General features: G+C 36.6%; 1 protein-coding gene and 1 pseudogene across 10 annotated transcripts in view; one reads left to right on the plus strand and one right to left on the minus strand.

The window, feature by feature from the left end:
- Nucleotides 1–26,088, minus strand: part of PEAK1 (pseudopodium enriched atypical kinase 1) — a 308,265-nt gene that overhangs the window by 149,995 nt on the left and 132,182 nt on the right. For 6 of the 10 annotated variants that reach the window (XM_043921874.1, XM_043921871.1, XM_043921877.1 and 3 more), the window contains one exon: nucleotides 17,292–17,373. The exons of the other annotated variants lie outside the window; for them this stretch is intronic. The gene's annotated coding sequence lies outside the window, so the exon portion shown is untranslated. The remainder of the gene's footprint in view (nucleotides 1–17,291; nucleotides 17,374–26,088) is intronic. 10 annotated transcript variants of the gene reach the window in all.
- LOC122706398 lies at nucleotides 25,101–25,391 on the plus strand (annotated as a pseudogene).

A 26,088-nucleotide genomic window follows, 5' to 3' on the forward strand; every position in this document is an offset into this window, starting at 1 on the left:
GGGAAAGACTAGAGATCTCTTCAAGAAAATTAGAGACATCAAGGGAACATTTCATGCAAAGATGGGCTCAATAAAAGACAGAAATGGTACGGACCTAACAGAAGCAGAAGATATTAAGAAGAGGTGACAAGAATACACAGAAGAACTGTACATAAAAGATCTTCACGACCCAGATAATCACGATGGTGTGATCACTCACCTAGAACCAGACATCCTGGAATGTGAAGTCAAGTGAGCCTTAGGAAGCATCACTACAAACAAAGCTAGTGGAGGTGATGGAATTCCAGTTGAGCTATTTCAAATCCTAAAAGATGATGCTGTGAAAGTGCTTCACTCAATATGCCAGCAAATTTAGAAAACTCAGCAGTGGCCACAGGCCTGGAAAAGGTCAGTTTTCATTCCAATCCCTAAGAAAGACAATGCCAAAGAATGCTCAAACCACCACACAATTGCACTCATCTCACACGCTAGCAAAGTAATGCTTAAAATTCTCCAAGCCAGGCTTCAACAATATGTGAACCCTGAACTTCCAGATGTTCAAGCTGGTTTTAGAAAAGGCAGAGGAACCAGATATCAAATTGCCAACATCTGCTGGATCATCGAAAAAGCAAGAGAGTTCCAGAAAAACATCTATTTCTGCTTTATTGACTATGCCAAAGCCTTTGACTGTGTGGATCACGATAAACTGTGGAAAATTCTGAAAGAAATGGGAATACCAGGCCACCTGACCTTCCTCCTGAGAAATCTGTATGCAGGTCAGGAAGCAACAGTTCGAACTGGACATGGAACAACAGACTGGTTCCAAATAGGAAAAGGAGTACGTCAAGGCTGTATATTGTCACCATGCTTATTTCACTTATATGCAGAGTACATCATGAGAAACGCTGGGCTGGATGAAGCACAAACTGGAATCAAGACTGCCGGGAGAAATATCAATAACCTCAGATATGCAGATGACACCACCCTTATGGCAGAAAGTGGAGAAGAACTAAAGAGCCTCTTGATGAAAGTGAAAAGAGGAGAGTGAAAAAGTTGGCTTAAAGCTCAACATTCAAAAAACAAAGATCATGGCATCTGGTCCCACCACTTCATGGCAAATAGATGGAGAAACAGTGGAAACAGTGACTGACTTCATTTTTTTGGGCTACAAAAATCACTGCAGATGGTGACTGCAGCCATGAAATAAAAAGATGCTTACTCCTTGGAAGAAGTTATGACCAACCTAGACAGCATATTAAAAAGCGGAGACATTACTTTGCCAACAAAGGTCTGTCTAGTCAAGGCTATGCTTTTTCCAGTAGTCATGGATGGATGTGAGAGCTGGACTATAAAGAAAGCTGAGCACCAAAGAATTGATGCTTTTGAACTCTGGTATTGAAGACTCTTGAGAGTCCCTTGGACTGCAAGGAGATCCAACCAGTCCATCCTAAAGGAAATCAGTCCTGAATGTTCACTGAAAGGACTGATGTTGAAGCTGAAACTCCAATACTTTAGCCATCTGATGTGAAGAGCTGACTCATCTGAAAAGACCTTGATGCTAGGAAAGATTGAAGGCAGGAGGAGAAGGGGATGACAGAGGATAAGATGGTTAGATGGCATCACCGACTCAATGGACATGAGTTTGAGTAAACCATGGGAGTTGGTGACGGACAGGGAAGCCTGGCGTGCTGCAGTCCATGGTGTCGCAAAGAGTCGGACACGACTGAGCGACTGAACTGAACTGACTGTTAGTAGCATGAAGTAAAAAATGACATAATGCTGGGCGACCTTTTATTTATGAGCACAGGGCAACTTCATCACTAAATAACTAAATCCAGGTTACATATGTGCTAATTTTGAAACATTAGTAAGGTAGGCATATCAAAACAAAATAGGAAGGAAGGAATTTAATCTTGCATAATTTAAAACAGAAAAGGTGCCAGTTTGAGAGTAAGGTAACTTAGGCATTAGCCCAAATTCTCCATTAACTAAGGAACCACTGGTATAATCTTTGACATGAAAAAATCTATCAAAGCCCTACAGGCTCAGTACTATGCCTTCTTATTTACTTTGCTCTTTAACAGTAGAGAATGTTTAAGTAAAAGTATTACTAAGAATTAAAACATAACAGTCCATCAGGAATCCTACAGCTTACCCGGGAGCTTTTTAACCACACAGCACAGTGACTGTCAAACTATGACTCATGGGCCAAGTCTGACCAGCCAGCTGTTTATGCATGACCTGCAAGGTTAGAATGTAGCTTTTCAGAATCAGGTGGAGAGGGAGGTGGGAGGGGGGATCGGGATGGGGAATACGTGTAAATCTATGGCTGATTCATATCAATGTATGACAAAACCCACTGAAATGTTGTGAAGTAATTAGCCTCCAACTAATAAAAAAAAAAAAAAGAAAGAAAAAAAATAGCTGGGAAAAAAGGTCAAAAGAATAAAAATATTTTGAGGTGTAAAAATTAAATGAAATTCAAATTTCATTTTCTATAGATAAAGTTTTATCAGAACACAACCAGCACATTTAAAAGTGTATCACCTATGGCTGCTTTTGTATTGCAAAGGCAGAGCTGAATTGTTGCAACAAGGAATGTATGGCCCACAAAGTCTAAAACATACACTATCTGGCTCTTCCCAGATAACATTTGCCAGTTCCTGATATTAAGTACATGATTATGCTCTAAAATGATAGGATTTACATTTTAAAATACCAGATCAAATGGTTCACTTTAGTCCTTATCTCCCAGTATAATAGTCTTTCATGTTTCTAGTGAAATATTAATAACCTTATATTTAAAATGACTATGCCATAATATTGAGAGAATTTTTGTATACCCGAAAATCCACTTTCCTGGTACTTGAAATTTATTAGGCATGATAAATCATTTTCTCTGGGTCAGCTTCTGATTTAAAGTGTGCAGTGGAATCTCTGAATTGAAAAATAATAGCTCCAACAGTTGATATAATATCATTTATAACAATACTGAGAAAAAAGTGAATAAATGGTTAAGTTAAATAAAAAATAATCATTGCTTGAGAGTTTCAGAATTTTGTAAACTGTTTTAGCATTAAAACTAATTCTGGAATGATTTACAGTCCAGAATAATCCTCCCACTGAAAACAACTAGAACACCATACAAAGTACAGGAGGCGACTATTTTCAGACACAGGCAGTACAGGACTATGGTCCCTGAGAAAAGGGAAGTAAAGAAGGCAAGCCCTACCATCATCCAAGGCTCTCAGCCAGGAAGCAACTCCAGTACAGCAGAAAGAACCAAAATAGAGCCTGGCAATCGTATTGACTTGAGGAGACAGAAAACAGTACCAGGAAGTCAAGGAAGCTAGAATTTATGGAGTAGAGTTCCAGAGAGCAGGGAAAGAGTTCCAGTAATTTAAATGAGGGTTCCCTTGAATATTTAGCTGTATAAAAACCTGTACATGAGAAGGGTAAAATTTCTTGAGACCAGCCAAGAAGAACTTCTAAGGAAAAAAAGCTACCAGGGAGTTCTAAAACAAAGAATTCTCAGAGCTGACACAGGGCCAAAATTTCAACAAGTTCCCCTCTAGCAAGAGGGGATGAACCTCACTGAATATGCCAGGCTATTAAAAATGACCCCAGAAGGCCCACACACAGAAGCAGGGGGGGAAAGTAGTCCGAGAATAAAAGTTACTCTAGACCCTCCTGGAAGAAGCTTGGAAGCCTAGAAAGATAAACTGAATAAGCAATTAACAATGCCTACTAGGAAAAAATCTAATATACTTTAAAGGAATACCACAAAAGTAAAAAACTCAACATGTAAAATTCACAAATATATGACATTCAATTAGAAATTACTGGACACACAAAGAAGTAGGAGAATGTGGCCCATAATCAGAAAAATACCTGTCAACACAGACAGATCAGAAATGACAGACATGATAGACTTAACAGTAAAGACATTAAAGGGCATTATAAGTATGCTCCATATAAATGAAAATAGGAACATAGTGAAGAGAGAAATGAAGTATTTTAGAAATATTTTTAAAGTATTTTAAAAAATACCCAAAGAGAATTTCTAGAGATAATATATATATATATATTTTTCACTGAAAATTTCACTGGATAAGATAAGCACTCATGGCAGAAAAAAAGAAATCAGTGAACTCAAAGAGCAATATAATCTATCCAAATGAAGTTCAGATAGTAAAAGATGACTGTAAGACAAAGGAAGAATACTGTCTTAAATGTATTACATTATTTTTAAAAAGTGGTATAAAATTATTTGATAGTAGAATGGAATAACAGGGATATTATGAATCCTAGAGCAACTACTAAAATAAGTAAAGAGAATAAAAAATAAACCAATAAAGGAATAAAACAATAGAGAAAATTAAATGGAATCCAAAAGTATAATTAATTCAAAAATTGGTTATTAGAAAACAAATGGCAAGATGGTAGATTTAAACCCAACCACATTAATAAATACATTAAATGTAAATTATCTAAATTCTCCAATAAAAAGACATGAAAAAAGCAAGACCAAATATACACTGAGGGTCTCACACTAAAATAAGGAAATAGCTTAAAAATAAAAGGATAGAAAATATACTATGCAAACCAAAATCTTAAGAAATACCACATTTATATCAGAGAATATAGAAGACAAAACAAAAATAGCATCAGAGATAATGAGAGATATTTCATAATGATCAAGGGATCACTTCACTTGGAAGATGGAATAATTCTAAATGTGTGTGTACATAATACCAGAACAAAAACTTATAGACCTGAGGGGAGAAACAAACAAGTACCCAGAACAGCTGGAGACATCAATACTCCTCCCTCAGCACCTGAAAAGAACAGGTACACTGAAAGTCCAGCAAAGACTTGAGCAGCACTCTCAACTCAACTGATGTTCATAGAACAGCCCAATCAACAGCAACAAAATAAAAACTTCTATACTGCCCATGAAACGTTTACCAAGATAGCCTACCTGTTGAACCAGGAATGAGTCTTAATAAATTAAAAAAAAAAAAAGGAACTACACATAGTACATTCCCTTATCACAGTGGAATTAAATAAGAAATGAAAACCAAAAATGAAGAAAGTAGGAACACTTACAATATCTGATTTCTGGGGTTAACATCCACATAGTTGGGTATATTATAGTTTGGTACACTGCAGCAATCCACATAGTTTGGTAAAAGCCTAATGATAACATATAGAAAACTGGAACTGAACAGAAAATCCAAAAATAGACTATAAAATACTCAGTCAATTAATTTTTTAAAGTGCCATGGTAACTCAATGCAGGAAGAAAAAATTTCAACAAATGTTGCTGAAACAACTGGATATTCATATGGAATAAAAATGAATTTTTCTTCTATGTGACAAGATTTTGTATATGTAAAAAGACTAAATGAAAATACATTATAAACCTAAGCGTAGAATGTAAAGCTACAAAGCTTCAAGAAGAAAACAGGGACAAATTTTTTTACTACTTTAGGATAGGCAAAAATTCAAAAGCATGAACCATATAAAAAAAGAAATACAGAAATAGTAAACCATACTTTACTTCACCTCATAAACCATACTCTATCAAAATTAAAAACTTTTGCTGTTTTAAAAACATCATTAGAAAAACTAAGTGGCCAGTAATTACATTAAATGATAAAAACCACAAGATACCAGTTCACACTCATTAAATGGCTAAATTTAGAAAAGACTGACAACTCTAAATACTGGTGAGGATACAGAGCTGTGATGCCTAAATACTGGTGAAGATGTAGAGCTGCATTCATGCACCCTCTAACACAATAGCCACATGTAATCATTTAAGTTTCAATTGATAAACTGAATAAAATTTAAAAAAAATTAACTTCCTGAAATGTACTAGCCATATTTTATCTGCTCAACAACTACATGTGGCTAGTGGTTACAGTACTGGACAGTGCTGATATAAAACATTTTCATTATTTCAGAAAGGTCCATAGGATAAAATTAATTTAAAATATCTGAAATGTTCAGACATTACTTGCAGGTATGTAAAATTTTACCATCACTTTAAAAAAGCTTGACACCTTCTTTCAAAGTTGAATAAAACTTACCATATAACCTAACAATTGTCCTCTTAGATATCTACCCAGCAGGGTTAGTATCATTAGAGACCTAGTGGGGAGCTGGAACTTCCACTCCTACTAAAACATAACAGCAGTTCTCTCCCAAATGTCAATGGAGGGTAAGTGGTACCGTGCACTTACATTTCTAGCTGGCAATACCCTGTCAGGGTAATATCAAAAGAGGCCTGCTCAACTGAAATAAAATGTAAAGTATCACGACATAATTGTCCAGGTTTTAACTGAAAACCACTCAATGAGACTAACATACTGGAAAGAAATGAAAAATAGAAAGTCTAAGAAACAGACGGTCTTAGCAAAGAAATACAAAGAATAAAATTATTATAAAAAATAGGAGATACAAAGAATAAAATTATAGAACTGAAATTATAATAATTGAAATTAGAAATCCAATAGATGGGCTAAACAAGAGAATGGAGAGGATAGAAGAAAAAAAAATCAGGAACTAAAAGATAAAACAATTGTAAAGTAATTAACCTTCAATTAAAATAAATAAATTTTAAAAAAAGATAAAACACTAGAAGTTACCCATCCTAAATAACATAAAGGACATAGACTGAATGCAAATGAACAGAGCCTCAGGGAACCATGAAATTATACCAAAAGTTCAAACATTCAAGTCATCACAGTCTTGGAAGTGAGGAGAAAAAGAGCAGGGCTGGAAAAATATTTGAAAAAATATGGTCGAAAAATTTTCCCTAAATTGGCAAAAGACATAAATCTATAGATTTGAGAAGCTGAACAAACTTCAAACAGAGTAAACCCAGAGAAATCCACACCAAGACATACCACAGCAAACTTCTGAAAACTAAACGCAATAAAAAAAAATCTTAAAAGCAGCAAGAGAGAAAAGATCCTTTAGCTACAGGGAAAAACCAATTTGACCATCAGTGGATTTCTCATAAGAAGCCATACAGGCCAAAATGAACTGGCACAATCTTTTTCAAGAGCTGAAAGAAAAAGAACTGTCAACCCGGAATTTTTCCTCCAGAAAAATATCATTGAGGGAATGAAGAGAAAATGAAGATATTCTTAGGCAAAGGAAAGTTAAGAGAATTTATTTCTAGCTGACTTGCCCTAAAAGAATGGATAAAGAAAGTTCTCTAAATTGAAAGGAAATGAAAAAAGATGACATCTTGGAACATCAGGAAGAAGGCCAAAAGGGTAAAACTATGGATACTAGCTATACTATGAATAACAGTTCTTCTTCTCTTGTCTTCCAAATTATGTCTGATTGTTTAGGCAAAGATTATAATACTGTCTGATATGGTTCACAATGTATTAAAGAAAATATTTAAAACAAGTAGATATAAAATTATGTACACATGCATACAATATATACCTATAAATAATACAACTTATGTATTAAAATATTAAGTCAATTAAATGAGGGCAAATAAAGGGACCAAAGGAAGGTAAGGATTCTGCACTTTGCTTGCAGTACTAAAATGTAGCAGTGCTAGCAGCAGTATTGTACAGGAGACTGTGGTATGTCATAATTATACAATGGAATATCTAGAGCAATGATGAAAAAGTTGTACAAAGAAACACCTTTTTAAAACACCACAGTGGGTCAACACGGAATTCTAAAAAGTATTCAAGTAATGCACAGAAAAACAGGAAAAAGAAAAGAAAAATGGAAAAGAAGAAACAAATGAAATACAAAAAATTAAAGGTCCGATTTAGGTCCTAACATATCAATAATTACCTTAATTAGCAACAGACTCAAACTGGAAGCAACTAAAATGTCCTATAATGGATGGTTAAACAAATTGTGGTACATCAATACTATGAAATACTAAATCAGCAATAAAAAGGAATGAACACAGTATAATTTGGGTGTATCTCAAGGGCATTATGCTAAATGAAAATAGCCAGTCTCAAAGGTTATATATCATATAATTCCATCAATATGACATTTTTTACAATTTTTTAAATTTATTTTTAATTGGAGGATAATTGCTTTACAGTGTTGTGTTGGTTCTGCCATACAGCACCGTGGATTAGCCAGAAGTATCCATATATCCCCTCCCTCTTGAACCTCTCTCCCATCCTTCCCGTCCCACCCCCTAGGTTATCACAGAGTACCAGGTTCAACTCCCTGTGTTATATAGCAACTTCCCAATTCATCCCACTCTCTCCTTCCCCCACTGAGTCTACAAGTCTGTTTTCTATGAGGGTGTCTCTATTCTTGCCTTGTAAATAGGTTCATCAGTAACATTTTTCTAGATTACATACATATATGTGTGTTAATATATAATTTTTCTCTTTCTGGCTTAATTCACTCCACATAACAATCTCTAGGTTCATCCACCTCAAAAGAACAGACTCAGATTTGTTCCTTTTTGTGGCTGAGTAAGATTTCATTGTATATATGGACCACAGTTTCCTTGTATGTTCATCTGTTGACAGACATCTAGGTTACTTCCATGCATATGACATTCTTGAAATGACAAAATCATAGAGATGGATAACAGATTAGTGGCTGCAAGGAGTTAAAGGTAGTTGAGAGGAGGAGGTGTGTGGGGGTGTGTGTGTGTGAGACTATAAAGGGGCAGAAGGAGGGAAGTTTTTCTGGTGAGATTGCAGTCTTGGTTATATGAATCTACATATGTGATAAAATGCCAAAGAACTATTACTCATTTTAAACCAATATCAGTTTCTTGATTTTGATATTATTATTCTACAGTTATAGTAGATGTAACTAATAGAAACTGGGTGAACGGTAAAGAGGATATCTCTACATGATACTATCTTTGCAATGTCCTGTGAATTTGTAATTATTTCAGAGTATAAAGTGAACCAACATTGTGAATACTTTGAGTTCATTATCAAGGTTTCTAGGTTTCCCAGATGGCACAGCGGTAAAGAATCCTCCTGTCAAGCGGGAGATGTGGGTTCTATTTCTGGGTTGGGAAGACCCCCTGGAGAAGGAAATGGCCACCAACTCCAGTACTCTTGCTTGGAAAATTTCATGGACAGATGAGCCTGACAGGCTACAGCCCATGGGGTCGCAAAGAGCTGGACACGACTTAGTAACTGAACAGCAGCAGCAGCACCAAGCTTTTAATAATACGTGTAAGTAAAAATTTTTCCTTTTTTCTTAAAAAAAAAAAAAAAGCCACAACATTCTTATTTATAATAACTAAAATCTGGAAACAACTCGAATGTTCATTGATAGATGAATGACTAAACAAATGGTTATGTAATTGTACAATAGAACACTGAGTTCAGTTCAGTCGCTCAGTCGTGTCCGACATTTTGCGAACCCATGAATTGCAGCACACCAGGCCTCCCTGTCCATCACCAACTCCCGGAGTTTATCCAAATTCATGTCCATCGAGTTGGTGATGCCATCCAACCATCTCATCCTCTGTCATCCCCTTCTCCTCCTGCCCTCCATCCCTCCCAGCAAAAGGTCTTTTCCAGTGAGTCAACTCTTCCCATGAGGTGGCCAAAGTATTAAGAGTTTCAGCTTCAGCATCAGTCCTTCCAATGAACACCCTGGACTGATCACCTTTAGGATGGACTGGTTGGATCTGCCTGCAGTCCAAGGGACTCTCAAGCATCTTCTCCAACACCACAGTTCAAAAGCATCAATTCTTCGGTGCTCAGCTTTCTTCACAGTCCAACTCTCACATCCATACATGACCGCTGGAAAAACTATAGCCTTGACTAGACAGACCTTTATTGGCAAAGTAATGTCTCTGCTTTTTAATATGCTATCTAGGTTATTGACTATGCCAAAGCCTTTGACTGTGTGGATCACAATAAACTGTGGAAAATTCTGGAAGAGATGGGAATACCAGACCACCTGACCTGCCTCTTGAGAAACCTATATGCAGGTCAGGAAGCACCAGTTAGAACTGGACATAGAACAACAGACTGGTTCCAAATAGGAAAAGGAGTACATCAAGGCTGTATATTGTCACCCTGCCTATTTAACTTATATGCAGAGTACATCATGAGAAACGCTGGGCTGGAAGAAGCACAAGCTGGAATCAAGATTGCCAGGAGAAAAAAAAAAGAGATTGCCAGGAGAAATATCAATAACCTCAGATATGCAGATGACACCACCCTTATGGCAGAGAGTGAAGAGGAACTAAAAAGCCTCTTGATGAAAGTGAAAGAAGAGAGTGAAAAAGTTGGCCTAAAGCTCAACATTCAGAAAACTAAGATCATGGCATCTGGCCCCATCACTTCATGGGAAATAGATGGGGAAACAGTGGAAACAGTGTCAGACTTTATTTTTTTGGGCTCCAAAATCACTGCAGATGTTCATTGCAGCCATGAAATTAAAAGACAATAGAACACTACTTAGCAACTAAAAAAGAATAAATCACTTATATACAAAACATGGATGAATCTCAAAAATATTAAGCTGAGGGAAAGAAGCCACACACAAAAGAGTTCACTGTGAATAGTTCCACTTATGCAACATTCTGGAATAGGCAAAACTAAAGTAATGAAGTACATACAGATCACTAGTTGTCAGGGGTTTAAATGTAGGTAGAGGCTTTGAATAAAAAGGAACAGTCTGAAGGATTTTCTGGGATGATGGGTTTACCTGTAACCAGTTTGTAGTAGTAGTTTACATGAATCTGTATATGTGTTAAAGCTCACAGAACTAATTTTTAAAAAGTCAATTTTACTGCATGTAAAAATTTAAAACAATGATAAAAACCATCATCTCCCATCACAGCTTTTCAAGTCCCATCTTCAACAACTGATATATCAGAAAAAGAGTACAGCTGAATCTTGAACAATGTGGGTTTGAACAGTATGGGTCCACTTACATGCAAATATCTTTCAATACTAAATTCAGTACTCAATATTTTTCAGTACTACACCATAGTTGGTCGAATCTCTATTTGCGGAGGAACTGGAAATGCAGAGGGAAGACTATACATGATACCTGGATCAACCCCATCATTCAAGGGTCAGCTGTATTCAGTTCCTACTACTGTCACTACCTAGCTGGTACTAAGTAACTTACCTTCTAACCCTTGGTTTTTCTTTGAAAAATGAAATAATTAAATGATCTCCAAAGCTTACTTCTATTCTAAATCCTATTCATATTTCATGCTTCTGTTAAATTTGTTGTATCTCAGAATTAATAAGGAACACAAAACATATCCATGTACTCAAGTGGATTCTATAATCCTACTTCAGACATTGTGGGCTGGCTTTCAATATTCTCTACTATTGGTGTTATTTCTGTGATCTTTTTATGGGCTGTTAATGTCTAGCTTTGGAGAAGGAAATGGCAATCCCCTCCAGCATTCTTGTCTGGAGAATCCCATGGACAGAGGAGCCTGGTGGGCTACTGTTCATGGGGTCACAGAGTTGGACACGACTGAGTGACTGAGCACAATGTCTAATCTTAGTTATTAGCTTTGAATAGATGATCTTTGGATAGGACTCTCCCCTATTAGTAATAACCAGGCCTCAGCCTATACGGACAATATAAGATTTGTGCTCCCTTTATCACATCAGTCCTTCTCTATAGTTTGCTTTTAAAGTCTGTGAACCAGCATTCATGCTAGCAAAATGACATCTGCTATTTTTAATTTTATAAGACATATGGTATTGGTATCACTGGGGAAGAGAAAGCAAGCCATTTTTAAATGGTTTTGCTCAATATAATAATGTGCTTTTTTTTTTGTTTACCCTGTATGGAAAATCCAGAGTTCCCAAAATCTTTTACTCCTTCTTATCTCCTGTAGAAGACCTGCAGACTAGCAAGTCTTATACTGAAATGCTCTCTTCCCACACAAGAATGAGCAAAGCCAGCGAGGGGACTCACATAATTTTAATTCCAAATTTAGTGTTCATAGAAAACCTTGGTTGCAATCTCAAATGGCCTTTGGTTTAATTCTTTTTTTTTTTTTTGAGATGGAGTTTTATAAAAGAAATAAGACTAGAGAACAAATGATTATTTATTTCAACAAGTTATATCCAACAAATAATTTTTGAATACTTAGAAAAATCATCCAATCTTCTCATTTTGAGAAATAAGAAAAATAAAAGTGGCACACATATATACCAACAAGTATTCAATTAGCTATTGCTTGATTGATACTATTTTTCTCTAATAAATCCAAATACCAGGCAACTACAGATGAACTGATAATACAAATATAGGTCAGCAGATTCTGTAACTCTCCTTTATCACCTACACTTCCTTTAAAAAAATATGAATCAATTCATTTACTTCTTTAAGATATATACTAAAATATAAAATAAGTCCTGAGGTACATATAACTGTTAAACAGCAGTACATTTGGAAAAGGAAAGCTAATTAATATTTCCTTATAATTCCACTGCTATGTTAACCTTTAAGGAAGATGCAAATTTTACTTTATTGAATTTCCTCAGTGTTGAGATCACACATATAAATACACACACACACACACAAATCAATATCTCTGTATTTCCCTCACTGCCATCCTCAGATTTACTAAAGATGACACTGAAAAGGATCTCAGAGTTCCTCAAATTCCTATACATCTATAAGAACTTATCTCATTCTTAGAAAGTACCCTGATACAGAAACTAAACTCCATAGAAGAAAGCAAATCTACATTAATATTGAATCAATATCGTGGCAGAACACTTTTTTAGTGCTACCAAATTTCTAAACAAGGCTGCAAAAAAAGTGTTTCAATAATTTACTTATGGGCGTGCTAAGTCACTTCAGTCATATCTGACTTTTTGCGACCTCATAGACTGCAGCCCACCAGGCTCCTCTGTCCATGGGATTCTCTAGGCAAGAATACTAGAGAGCGTTGCCATGCCCTCCTCCAGGGGATCTTCCTGACCAAGGGATCCAATCCATGTCTCCTGCAGCTCCTCCACTGCAGACAGATTCTTTACCACCAAGCCACTGGGGAGCCCTATTTTCTTATAGAAGTAGTTTAAGAAATTAAAAAGCTTAATGGAGTAAACCCATGTCTTTTCAACCATTCCTGTACTGAGAGAATGTTTTAAAATGAACAAGGCATCAGACTGGAAGCCTGGCTCTTTAACCCTAGTGCCAAACAAAAGAAACTGACCAATCACAGGGAAAAAAGTCCAATCACTTAAAATAATTCTAAGCCCTCAGCTAAACATAACTTTATTATGACCACTAAATCAGAACTGGCCAATGAGAAGCTAATTGTAGTCCTTAAAACTTACTGTAGTCTGGGTAAGCAAGATAGAGTCATCTTATAACAGGTACAATTCAATAAAAAACTGTTTATGTCAGATGTTTAAAGCTTCTAGGAGACTAGTTCCAGAGATATCTCAAAATAAAAACTGAATATCAAGTATTCTAAAGTGGTCTTTTCATTTTTTTCCTTTAAAGAATCTTAAAAGCAATGGTTGAAAAATACCCTTGCACATGTTTTGAGGTCAGATACAACACTGAGAATTTAAGTTTTCCTCAAATGCCATTTCCCTGAATACCCTGGATCTGATGGTATTAAAATGGGAGTTAGCTAAAAGGTGGAGCTCTGTAGCAAAGGGCATGTGGGAGAAATGTCAGCTCATGGGACAAGAGAATCTTTCAAATTAAAGACTCCTAAGGAAAGAAAGATTTCAAGAAGAAATTTTCTTTTCTAATTTAAGTAAAATCTTATTTAATGTTGCTTTAAATTTTGTTATGCATCTATTACATCCTTTATTGTTTTCTTCATTTGATAAAACATATGGAAGATCCTCCATTTACTAGTTCTATGAAATAGTTTATTAAAAAATTTAATATAAAATAAAAAAAGAGATTTTTACTAATGACCAAATTTTCATATCCACAGAGAAAGCACCATCACACCATATAATCTAGAAAACTACCTCCTTTTAAGGAAGGACAATTGGGGGACCAGAACTGTAAAAGAATAACGACTAACATCCATAAACTAGTTTTAATATAATTTTCTTTCCAATTAAAATATATATATTGTTTACAGAAAGCTACCAAAGTAAAGGAATCTATTGATCTGTACAGCAAGATCACTGGCATGGGAACAGTTAATGCTTCCAAAACTACCAAGTGGAAATAGGAAAGAAAACTGAGCTCACATCACTAAAGGCAATAAAATAATGAAATGATTTTCAGTAAAATTTAGCTTCCCACACATATTTTTGTTCCTTTGCCTTATATCCTTTTGAATTAACTGTCTTAAATTTTCCTTAGGTAATTTACAATTTATTTTTTACATTTAAAGTCGTTCAGTCGTGTCTGACTCTTTGAGACCCCATGGACTACAGTCCATGGAATTCTCCAGGCCAGAGTACTGGAGTGAGTAGCCTATCCCTTCTCCAGGGGATCTTCCCAACCCAGGAATCGAACCAGGGTCTCCTGCATTGCAGGAGGATTCTTTATCAACTGAGCTATCAAGGAAGCTAAAATCTGACACTTGTAGTTTGTTTCTCCTGCCGATTAAGAGAGAGATAAAAAATGTCTGACACTTGCAGCCTATTTCCTCCATTTGGAGACCCCTAGCCTTCCTACCTGTTACCCTCTCGTTTCCTACTTTTCTTTTAGGAGAATTAAGTACTTGATTATGAAGTATGGTTTCTCTATGAACTACTTCATTGTGGATAAAGCAATTCAAATAGTACACTACTGACAAATACAAAAATATTAAAAGTCCATTACACCCACTCCTCATTCAGGATAAAAATGAAAACAAAGATTAAATCAATGCAGATCTGAGTTTTTGCCATTCCCTTCTCTCTTTGTTCCTGCTATTTATACTGCTTGTAGTCATTACTACATTTATACTGGGACACATTTGTTTTTCTTGCTTGGATTTATTTCATAAACCACTAAATCTCACTTTCTTCTGCAGTAAGACTTCATCACAAAGGTATAATTAATCCCACTAAAGCAAGAAAAAAAAAAGAAAACTCTAGGTTTAGTCACTTATTTAGTTTAGGCTCAGCTGTATGACCCTAGACCAATTCAATTGCTCTTTTGTACAATAATGATGATGCTAGGTAATGTACAAGATTATGATGAAGCTTGTGTGAGATTAAGGTAGGTGAAAGAGTTTTGGATGTTTAAAGCATCATACAAATGTAAGGGTCTCAGTTTCTACATCTATCATATGGGAGGATTCAGTTTGATGATCTCTAAAGATGTCTCATCTCTAAAAATGCATTGATATTTACATATGAAGCACATTAAAAAATCTATTTACTCTTGGGATAATTTCATAGTTGTAAGAGACTTAGGGAACAATTAACTCAACCCTCTCATCTCACAAAACGAGTCCAAAAGTAGACTAAGAGACTGGTATATAACACAAGTCAGTAGGAAAGTTGGGAGCAGGAAGGACACAGACCAGACTCTTACCTCAAAATCCCTTCTATCATGTGATGCCGTTCACTGTTTTGTGAATTTAAACTGTCTTCACCACAGTTTAGACAATTACCTTTACAAACTGGAATGGAAAGCTAAAATGGAAAGCTTGTTAAGAAAATGTAAATATTACTTTGGTGAAGATGATTTAACTGTTAACAGTCCAATTAAGAATGTTTACAAATGACTTTTTTTTTGGCCAGGAGAAATATCAATAACCTCAGATATGCAGATGACACCACTCTTATGGGAGAAAGTGAAGAGGAACTAAAGAGCCTCTTGAAGAAAGCGAGAGGAGAGTGAAAAACCTGGCTTAAAACTCAACATTCAAAAAATGAAGATCATGGCATCTGTTCCCATCACTTCATGGCAAAGAGATGGGGAAACAATGGAAACAGTGAGAGACTTTATTTTCTTGGGCTCCAAAATCACTGCAGATGGTGAGTGCAGCCATGAAATTAAAAGATGCTTGCTCCTTGAAAGAAAAGCTATGACCAACATAGACAGCATATTAAAAAGCAAAGACATCACTTTGCCAACAAAGGTCTGTACAGTCAAGGCTATAGTTTTTGCAGTAGTCATGTATGGACGTGAGAGCTAGACAATAAAGAAAGTTGAGCACTGAAGAATTGATGCTTTTAAATTGTGGTGTTGGAGAAGACTCTTGAGAATCCTTGGACTCTCAAGGAGATCAAACCAGTACATCTGAAAGGAAATCAATCCTGAATATTCATTGGAAGGACTGATGCTGAAGCTGAAGCTCCAATACTTTGGCCACCTGATGCAAAGAGCTGATTCATTAGAAAAGACCCTGATGCTGGAAAGATTAAAGGCAGAAGAGGATGACAGAGGATGAGATGGTTGGATGGCATCACCAACTCGATGGACATGAGTTTGAGCAAGCTCCAGGAACGGGTGATGGACAGGGAAGCCTGGTGTGCTGCAGTCCATGTGGTGCAAAGAGTCAGACAAGACTGAGTGACTAAACTGAACTGAACTGACAAATGACACAAACCGCAAAAGGAGCTTAGATCAAACTGTCCAGCTATTCACTTGATTTGTGTGACATTCAATTTTAAGTCAATAGGTATGATGTAAACCCTATCTAACCTTTCTCAATAAAGAGTTTTAATTCTGCTTTTGTTACTTACTAGCTATGTGATTCAGGGCAATTTATTTCCCTGAGCTTCAACCTCTTCCTTTTTCTTTAAAACAGAGATAATACCAAGTATGTCACCTGGTTATTCTGAATTAGCTCATGTTAAATGATCTAGCTCATGTTAAGACCCTATATATCAGTACCTGGCACATACTAAGTGCTGTACAAATATTATTTTCCTTCTCTAATTTCCTAAACTTTAGGGGAATAGAGGATGTTTCCTCTCCTCTTACTTTATCAGAAATATTTATTAAATTAAATATATGGGGTCCTGGTCCCTCCACTTCAGTTACAAGCAGTTGTACAACTAAACCTAAATAAAATGAGGAGCAGTGTGACAAAATGGAAGGCATATGGGGTTTAGAGTCAACAAATCTGAATTTGAATTCTGGTTTGACTACATACTAGCTTTTTACCTTGAGCAATTTACCAGACCTCTCAAGCTTCTTATCTGGAAATGTGACTTTTATCTAGCTTTTTATCATTCTGTTGTTCATATTCACAGATATGGCAAATACCTAGAAAGGGGCATGTCTTATTAATCTCTGTCTCTTCCATACTAAGGCAGAGTTCAAAATTATAAGATCTGCTGCTAGAATAAGGCAAGAGACTGAAAAGAAAGAGAGAGAGAGACTCAAGATTAGAATAAACATGTTACATTAAGAAAAGAAAAAGTACAAACCCAATTTAACTGGCACCAACTGTAGGCATTATGTCATTGCTTCCTTTTCTTTCCTTAGGAATGGGCCTCAATTATTCTTTTCCTACAGGATGATGCAACGTGGGAAATGTGTGTTAGTGAAGGTCAGTTGACTCAGACTTTAAAATTGAGCATTTTAAAATTTACCATACGGCAGTACTTACCACAATACTCATTCTATTTAATGGACTTTTTAAAATAGATAAAATATCCAAGAGGTGTTTTACTTTAGAAAATACTATAGGTTTAAATAGCCTTAAGAAAACCCCCAAGTCTCATACTATGGGCAGATTCCTTACTGTCTGAGCCACTTGGGAAGCCCTTAAAAAAGTAACCTTACCTCAAACATTACTTTCAATGAATAACAATACTTTGTTAAAGAGGACTTAACTAGTCAGGATAGGATTGCAGAAAGCAGTATGTACAGATGCTTCTAGAGCTATATGCCTTAATTTTTTGAGTGAAGGGTGAGTGGTGAGGTATTATACACAACTATGAGAATCTGATGAAAGCTACAAATTGCACGCCCAGAAAAAGGCACATACATGCATCATATTATACATACAATTTTAGTTGAGTCATGAAGCCCAGTAATTACCCTGTAAATCTCTAAAATCTGTTAGTAGATGCTAAGCAACCTCTGTTTTTGAATTTTTCAAAATAATGGACTTAAAGGTTTTACAACCTTAAGCAATTTAGCAGTCATCTAACGCAAACTGCTAATACTAATAAAGAAATAGTGCCCCAGAAAGATAAAAAGAATTAGGTAAAGCCGTATTGCACCCAGGAGCAAAGACATGTCCAACTACCATACCAATCTACATAAGACTGACAAGGCAGAATTTAGTATAAATCAGTGCCTTTGGGTCAGAATAATTATCACAATGGAACCAGAATAGGAGACTTTCAAATGATCTTTTGGCCTAAACACATAATAGATCATCATTGATAGTTAAGAAAAGGAAATTTGGAGTTACATGGCACGTGAAAAAGTTGACAAAGGCACTAAATCTTTCTTATTCTCAGGCTCTTCAAAACAAAATGGAAAAATAATAAAACCTACCCTTGTAGGATTATTTGAATGATAAAATCCTATAACACAGTGCCTAGGTATATCCCTTGGAGGAGGAAATGACAACCTACTCCAGTATTCTTGCCTGAAAAATCCCATGGACAGAGGAGCCTGGCATTATAGTTGGGCTACAGTTCATGGGGTCGCAAAGAGTTGGATACGACTGAGCACAGCACAGCTGCAGAAGCAAGGTACACAGTAGGTGCTCATGAAATGATATGAATTTTAACATATTTCTTGTCAAGTCATGGAATTAGGTAAAATATCAAATAAAATCTCAAAGTAAATGAGATGCTTTCCAGCTAAATAAAATAACTAGCAAACATTTACAAACTATCTATACTATATTATTCAAGGTTTTACCAAGGATACAAAAGGATAAAGCTGTCCTCCTGTGTTCTCTTTTCAAGCCAAGACACAGAGATTTTTCCTGCTCAGTTTCTGCCTTGGGTTCCTCTTTCCCTTTTCCCTTTCTTGTTTAGCTGCTCAGTCGTTCTGACTCTTTGCAACCCTTTGGATTGTAGCCTGCCAGGCTCCTCTGTCCATGGGATTTTCCAGGCAAAAATACTGGAGTGAGTTGCCATTTTCTTTTCCATTCCTTTCCCCTGAGGGCTCAGCTTTTTGCCTACTTCATATCTACCCACATTCTCTGTGCTCCAACCAGGACTGAAAGGATCCCCACATGAATATCTCTAATCCCAACCTTTCATCTGAGCATCATATGCCTATATTCTGCTTTCTATATGCTTCCACTTGAAAGTACTATAAGTACAATACATCAAAAACTTTTCCTAACATCTATTCCTTCTTTAAATTCCCTGCTATGGTTATTAACAGCACCACAGCCACTTAGACACTTAAATCAAAGTCTGACAGTAATCTCACATTTCACCAATTACTTTAAATGTCTGATTCATTTCTACTCTAAACACTTTTCACGTCTATGTCCTCAACTTCACCCCTATTAATGGTATCCAAATCCAGGGCATTGTCTCTCAATATGACTAAATCAGTAATCTATCTGGTGTACTCTCCTCTATGCATGCACTCTTGCCCTACCTCAAAGCCATTTACCATACTCCCATTAAAATGATCACTCTAAAATGAAAATCCTGCCACACCTGTCAAACTCTTCAAAAGCTATTATTCACAGGATAAGGATAAAGTCCAAGTTCATCCACAAAACAAATGCTCACATATGATACAGAAAGCCCTCCATGACTTGGCTCATGCCTATCTCTTCATCTTCATTTCCTATCTCCCACTTCATCACACTACAGCCATACTGAACTACTTGTCAAACTTCACGCTGTTCTCTTAGGCAATATAAACTTATGCTCCTTCCACAAATAGGAAATTCTTACTTGTTCTTCCAGATTCAGGTCCAGGATCACCTTCTCTGGGAAGCCTCCAGAGTACACTTTCCTGCCCCACTAAGCTCACACATCATCACAACAGCACTCAGGAGATTTTTGTTAAACTGAACTGAAACTAAGCAAACTAACAACAAAGAGCAAATAATTTATACATACAAAGCCAGTGAGAAGGGCAACTAGGTCAGTTTCAGTGCTTCTTTAGAGAAAAGTCTTGATCTGGGGATACAAGCAGAGATTGTTCACAGATTGTTGAAGAAAAGAAATTAAAGTATTTGAGTGAGTAAAACAGAGATGGAAATGGACACATGTAGAGGAGACACATGTAAGAAAAGACTGGAGGATAATAAACAGCTAATATAAACTCACAAATGTAGCCATCAATATAAAATGATTTAGAGACACAACCAATAAATCACCAAAGATTTTTAAACAGTTTTCTCTGGAACTATATGATTTAATTCCCATTTATAGATACTACCCTGTACTTCAACTAGGGAGATATTAATTGAGAAAGATATTTTCATCTTTTAGTTAATCTCTTGCATTGCTATAAGTCTGAGAAGGTATTCCCACTTAGTACTGAAGAACTCTACACAAAATCCTGAAATTATAACATATCTCTACATACACAATAGTTCACTGAAATTGGAACAAGGTAACACAGACTTTCTTTCAGTTAGTTCAAGGGCTAGTCAATCTCCTTAAATAATCATTAATATTGGAACACTAGGTTGCTCCAAATCAGCAGTGGAAAATGAAACTACAGAAAATTCAACATCAATTCACAGAGGAATTCAACTGTAAATACCCTGCTTTCTGAATGCAGAATTCAAGAATATCAATCCTGAAACTTAAATACACTAGTTATAACACAGAAGAAGAACAGATGTATGAGGTAGACTCATATGAAGAGTAAAAACTAAGGTTATCTACTAAGAATAAGAGAAAGAAATGCTGTTATTTCCGAACTGTACTTCATGACACAAAATCTACTGCTTGCAGTAAAAACAGGTATGACTCATCCTAATACAATAACTAGAAAAACCACACAACAGTCAGAAGAGGATCACATTAGAAGAATAAACAGAACAAGTAAACCAGCCACCCTAAACTGAAGCATCTTGAAGTGGACATCTGATTGGTTATTTTATATACTTGACAGTATATATGTATAAGGTAATAACAACCCTGGGCACATCTTCTATACCAAGAGGAGAGGTGATTAGAAAACAGATTTATGTAAACAAGCACAGAAGTACTTTGGAGCTTAAAATTCATTTGCATGGAGTTGTATGTTTTCTTGTCCTTGACTGTAAATGCAAATTCCCTGCTTTTAGCTTTGTAGACAATTTAAAAAGAGAGACACAAAAGTGAATGTGAATTTGCAACATAACTCTGTTATATCAGAAGATATGGATGATTCTCACTTTCACATCATACCTGTCATTTTAAAACACCCCTACTGATATGAACTAACATTCATGAATGAAAGGTTAAAAAATTCTCTTGGGCTGTTGTATTCAAGCAAATTGACAGATATGAATGCACAAACACTAGTCTTGGATTATGAAATCCCCACACACATGAATACCACTGTAAAAATAAATTTCTCTAAGAGAATAGGGACTGAAAATATTGCTGGTTTGCTAAAGAGAAAGCATCACTATAAAAGAAACTGGCAGCCTACCAATATGATGCTGACAAACATTTTATGCCCCAGTGTGCTGTAGATGATCTTTTAGATTCTGTCAGTCAGTGTCACCTATGTTTCTGCAATATTTCATTTTATGAAAAACCTATTGGCTGAGGGAATATGGAATCATCCATCTGCAAAAGCAAACTTTTTGTCTGACATGGTTTATTTTTTTAACAAGAAAAGAGGAGATATACATTTCTTGGGATCATAATCTCAAGCACAACTTGGGACTAATATCTGAACTGTACACATGCAAGGATTATTCATAAAAGAGGAGCAGATTTGCACACACACAGTTGATTCTTGCTATGTGCAGTAGTTATGTTCTGTAAAGTTTTTGCGAACGCTGAACTGGTGAATGCTATACTTCCATCGCTTCTAGGAAATGGAAAACAGGGTTAAGTTTCTACAAGCCTCTGCTTACAACATTTTATCAACCTATCAATAGGTAACTTCTTTTAATGTGTACTTCTGTTTAGAGATATTTTATTTAATATGTACTGTTGATTCATTAAAATCAAACACATAGCCAAGAGTTTAGGTCATGACTGAACAAAGCTTATCTAACACACATATTTTCACCATTAGTAACATCACAATTTTCTTGTGCTTAGGCACACTACACAGTACTTCTGCACAAAACCCAGAGGCCAGGTTAATCAGTGAAATCACCCACCAAGAAAGCATTAAAAATTTGAAAAACATGGCACGAAGGAGATGGCAAAAAAGATACTTCTTTATAGTATGAGAGTTGAAACAAGAGGCCAAGATGTCAACCTCAGCTGAGAATGTAAACATCAGGCATTTCAATTTTTTTTGCCACTCTGCCTATGTCTGCAAATGGTTGTGAAGGCAGCACAAATATTGATTTGGGAGTTTAAATAAATCTTAGCAAGTAGATGAATTTGCAAATATGGAATCCATAAATAATGAGGATCAAATGTGGATATATATCTACATATATGTGTGTGTAAACATACACACATATGAACATGTGATAAATGACATATGTGGCAGAAAAGACAAGTTATGGGACTCTCTGGTTTGAAACTTTCCTAAGGACCAGGCCTATGTTTCCTTTGGGCCCCCTGGATACCTCCACCTGAATGTTCTATCAGCATTCAGACTTCTATCTATTCAGACTTCAAAGACCAAGTTCATCTTCTGCACTTTGCTTAATCCTGTCTTCTGCTATATTACTTCTCCAATAATGGTACCATCTTCTCTCCTCAAGTCATGATGACTTTGACTCTCTTCCACGTCCTATCCAGGGAGCAAATCATGTTCATTCTTCCTCTGAAATACCTTGTAAAGTTATCTCCCCTGCCCAAGTCCACCACAATTATCACTAAATGCCTTTCTATCATTTGTTGTGTGTAGTTGCTCAGTTGTGTCCGACTCTGTGCAACCCCACAGACTGTAGCTTGCCAGGCTCCTTTGTCCATGGGATTCTCCAAGGAAGAATACTGGAGCGGGTTCCTATACCTCCTCCAGGGAGTCTTCCCAACCTAGGGATCGAACCCAGGTCTTCCTCATTTCAGATGGATTCTTTACCATCTGAGTCACCAGGGAAGCCCTCTCTATCATTTGGACCATTGGTAAAGTTTACTGTCTCCTCTATCTTCTACCCCAGAATCACAGATGATATTACTGTCAGTGTTATTTTTTCAAACCTAATTACACTCTTCACTTCCTGGTACCTGTAAGACGAGCTTGAGAATTCTTGGTATGTTATGTGTGTTTTTTATGACTTGGCACCAAATCATCTTTTTAGACTCACGTACTGACACTCTTCTCTAATAAACTCTATATTCTAGCCACAACAATTTATTTCCCATTATTTGACTGTATCATAAAGGCCCTTTATAAATGCTCTAAATTTTACTAGCAATCCTCTTTCTTCCATTTTCTATTTGCCCTTAAGTTTTCTGCTGATGTTACGTCCTATGTGAAATCTCTCCTGATAAGCCTCTCCCTCCACCTCAGGCCAAGTTAGTCAGTCTTGTCTGTGCTTCCACAGTATTTTCACATACTTTTGTTACAGAATTCCTTAAGTTCTGTAACAGAGGACAGAATTTAACAGAGAAAGTGTGAAATTAACAGAGAAAGTGTGAGAATTTACAAGGTTAGTCAAATATTGACGACTATTATAGCTGGGTGGTGATGTGAATTCATTGTATCACTGTGTACTGTAGAGTACGTGTTAAACATCCATTAAAGGAAAGTTAAAAGAAAATGTGAGGGTTGTGGAGAGGAGGAGTAGAGAAGAAGAGAAAAGGAAGGGAGAGAAGGAGTGAATTTGCTTGTAAGTGAATAGAAATTAAAAGACACTAACTCCTTGGGTGGAAAGTTATGACAAACCTAGATAGCATATTAAAAACCAGAGACATCACTGCTGACAAAGGTCCAAATGTTCAAAGTTATGGTTTTTCCAGTAGTCATGTACAGATGTGAGTGTTGGACCATAAAGAAGGCTGAGTGCCAAAGAATTGATGCTTTCGAACTGTGGGGCTAGAGAAGATTCTTGAGAGTCCCTTGGTCTGCAAAGAGATCAAACCAGTCAATCCTAAAGGAAATCAATGCTGAATATTCATTGGAAGGACGATTCTGAAGCTGAAGCTCCAATCCTTTGGCCATCTGATGCAAAGAACCGACTCAGTGGAAAAGACCCTGATGCTGGGAAAGATGGAAGGCAAAAGGAAAAGGGGCAGCAGAGGATGAGATGGTTAGATGGCATCACCAACTCAACGAGCATGAACCTGAGCAAACTCCAGGAGACAGTGAAGGACGGAGGAGCCTGGCATGTCACCATCTATGGGATCGCAAAGAGTTGGCTATGACTTAGGGACTGAACAATTGAAAACTTGACTTATGTGTGACTTAAACAAATAAGGCAATGATTTTTTCCCCCACGTAAGAAGTCTAGAGATAGGTAGTCAAGGGTTGGTACAGAGGCTCAAGATGTTCAACAAAGGCCAAGGCTCTGAGATGGCACTTCCTACACTGGAACAGGTGACTTTCACTTCGGGTGTTTTCCTGCTCCTTGATGCCAATGGCCTGTGAGTAGCATCCATCTAAGCAAGAAACTAGTAGGTTGCCATGGAAACAACTGTGTCAGAGGCAGCCTGAGTCTGTGAGGGACCGTCCAGGTTTCCTGGACTCTGTTTTTTATCTGGTAAAGGAATTTTGAGGACTGATCAGCTCTTGTAGATCTAAAACCATGGCCCATGGGCCAATAACATTTAGGGATGTGGTTACACAGTTCTTTCCTCATGAGTGGGAATTTGACCCTCTTCAGAAGAAACCATACCAAGATAGGATGATGGAGAACTATAGCAACTTGGCCTCACAGGGCCATTCCATTCCTCAACCAGACATAACTGTGTTATTGGAGCAAGGAAAAGACCCCTGGATGGTTGTAGGGGAAGAAACAAGAAGGTGGAATACAAATTTGAATTCAAGTTATAAAATAATCAGTGACAGAAAAACATTTGTATCTGGGAAACATTCATCTCTTTTTCTGCATCAGAGAATTCATAGTGGTGAGAAAGTCTATGAAGGCCGTGGAAAGGCCTTTTGTTGTATGTGCCTTAATCCTTGCTCAACAGGGAAGAGTTCCTACTGGAGCAGACAGTCAGGACTCCAAGATGGCGTCAGTTGTACCACTAAAGGAGAAGAAACTCCTCGATATCAAATTAAGGGAGCTGCCAAGCTGGACACTACTGTGAGATTTTATCCCTAAAGGTGTTGCTGGAATATTTCAAAGAGGTTATTACCGATATTTCAACAAGTATTTCAACATGAAAAATGGGAGTGTCACTGGCCTTTCTATGGTGCTGGCAGCTTACATGCTTTTCAACTGTGGCTGTTCTTACAAGGCTCTTAAACGAGAGCAGCCAAGAGAGTCCCACCAAAGAAGGCACACTCTGCATTCCTGACCATGATACCCGCCGGGCACCCCGAATCCTTTCATAGACTAATGGAGAATTAACACCCAATAAAAGATAACTGGTTAAAAAAATCTCTTAGCAACTTTCAAATCCAGTAATGTTAACTATAATCACCATTCTGTATATTACATCCCCATGAGTTATTTATTTTATAATTGGAAATTTGTAGCTTTTGACTTCCTTTATACATTTCACCCACTGCCTCTGGTTACCATCAATCTCCTCTCTGTATCTATGGCTTTGGTTTCATCTTTTTGTTTTTGATTTTTTTTCAGATTTCACATGTAAGTGAGATCATACAGTATTGGTATTTGTCTGTCTGACTTCACTTAGTATAATGCCCTGAAGATTCATCCATATTGTTACAAATGACAGGAGTTCCTTCTTTCTGTTATTGAATAATATTTAATTGAATACATGCCACTTTTTAAAAAAATCTCTTGATCTCTTGTCTCCATACAACAGTCTTGGCTGTTGTAAGTGATGCTGCATTGAACATTGGGATGCAGATATATTTTCAAAATAGTGATTTTGTTTCCTCTGGATAAACACCAAGAAGTGGAACTGCTGGGTTATATGATAGTTCCAGTTTTAATTTTTTGAGGAATATCCATACTGTTTTCCATAATAACTACCTAATTGAAATGTCCTCCAGCAGTGCATAATGGATACCTTTTCTCCATGT

This window comes from Cervus elaphus, chromosome 13 (assembly GCF_910594005.1).
Source record: "Cervus elaphus chromosome 13, mCerEla1.1, whole genome shotgun sequence".
Taxonomy (NCBI): Eukaryota; Metazoa; Chordata; class Mammalia; order Artiodactyla; family Cervidae; genus Cervus; species Cervus elaphus.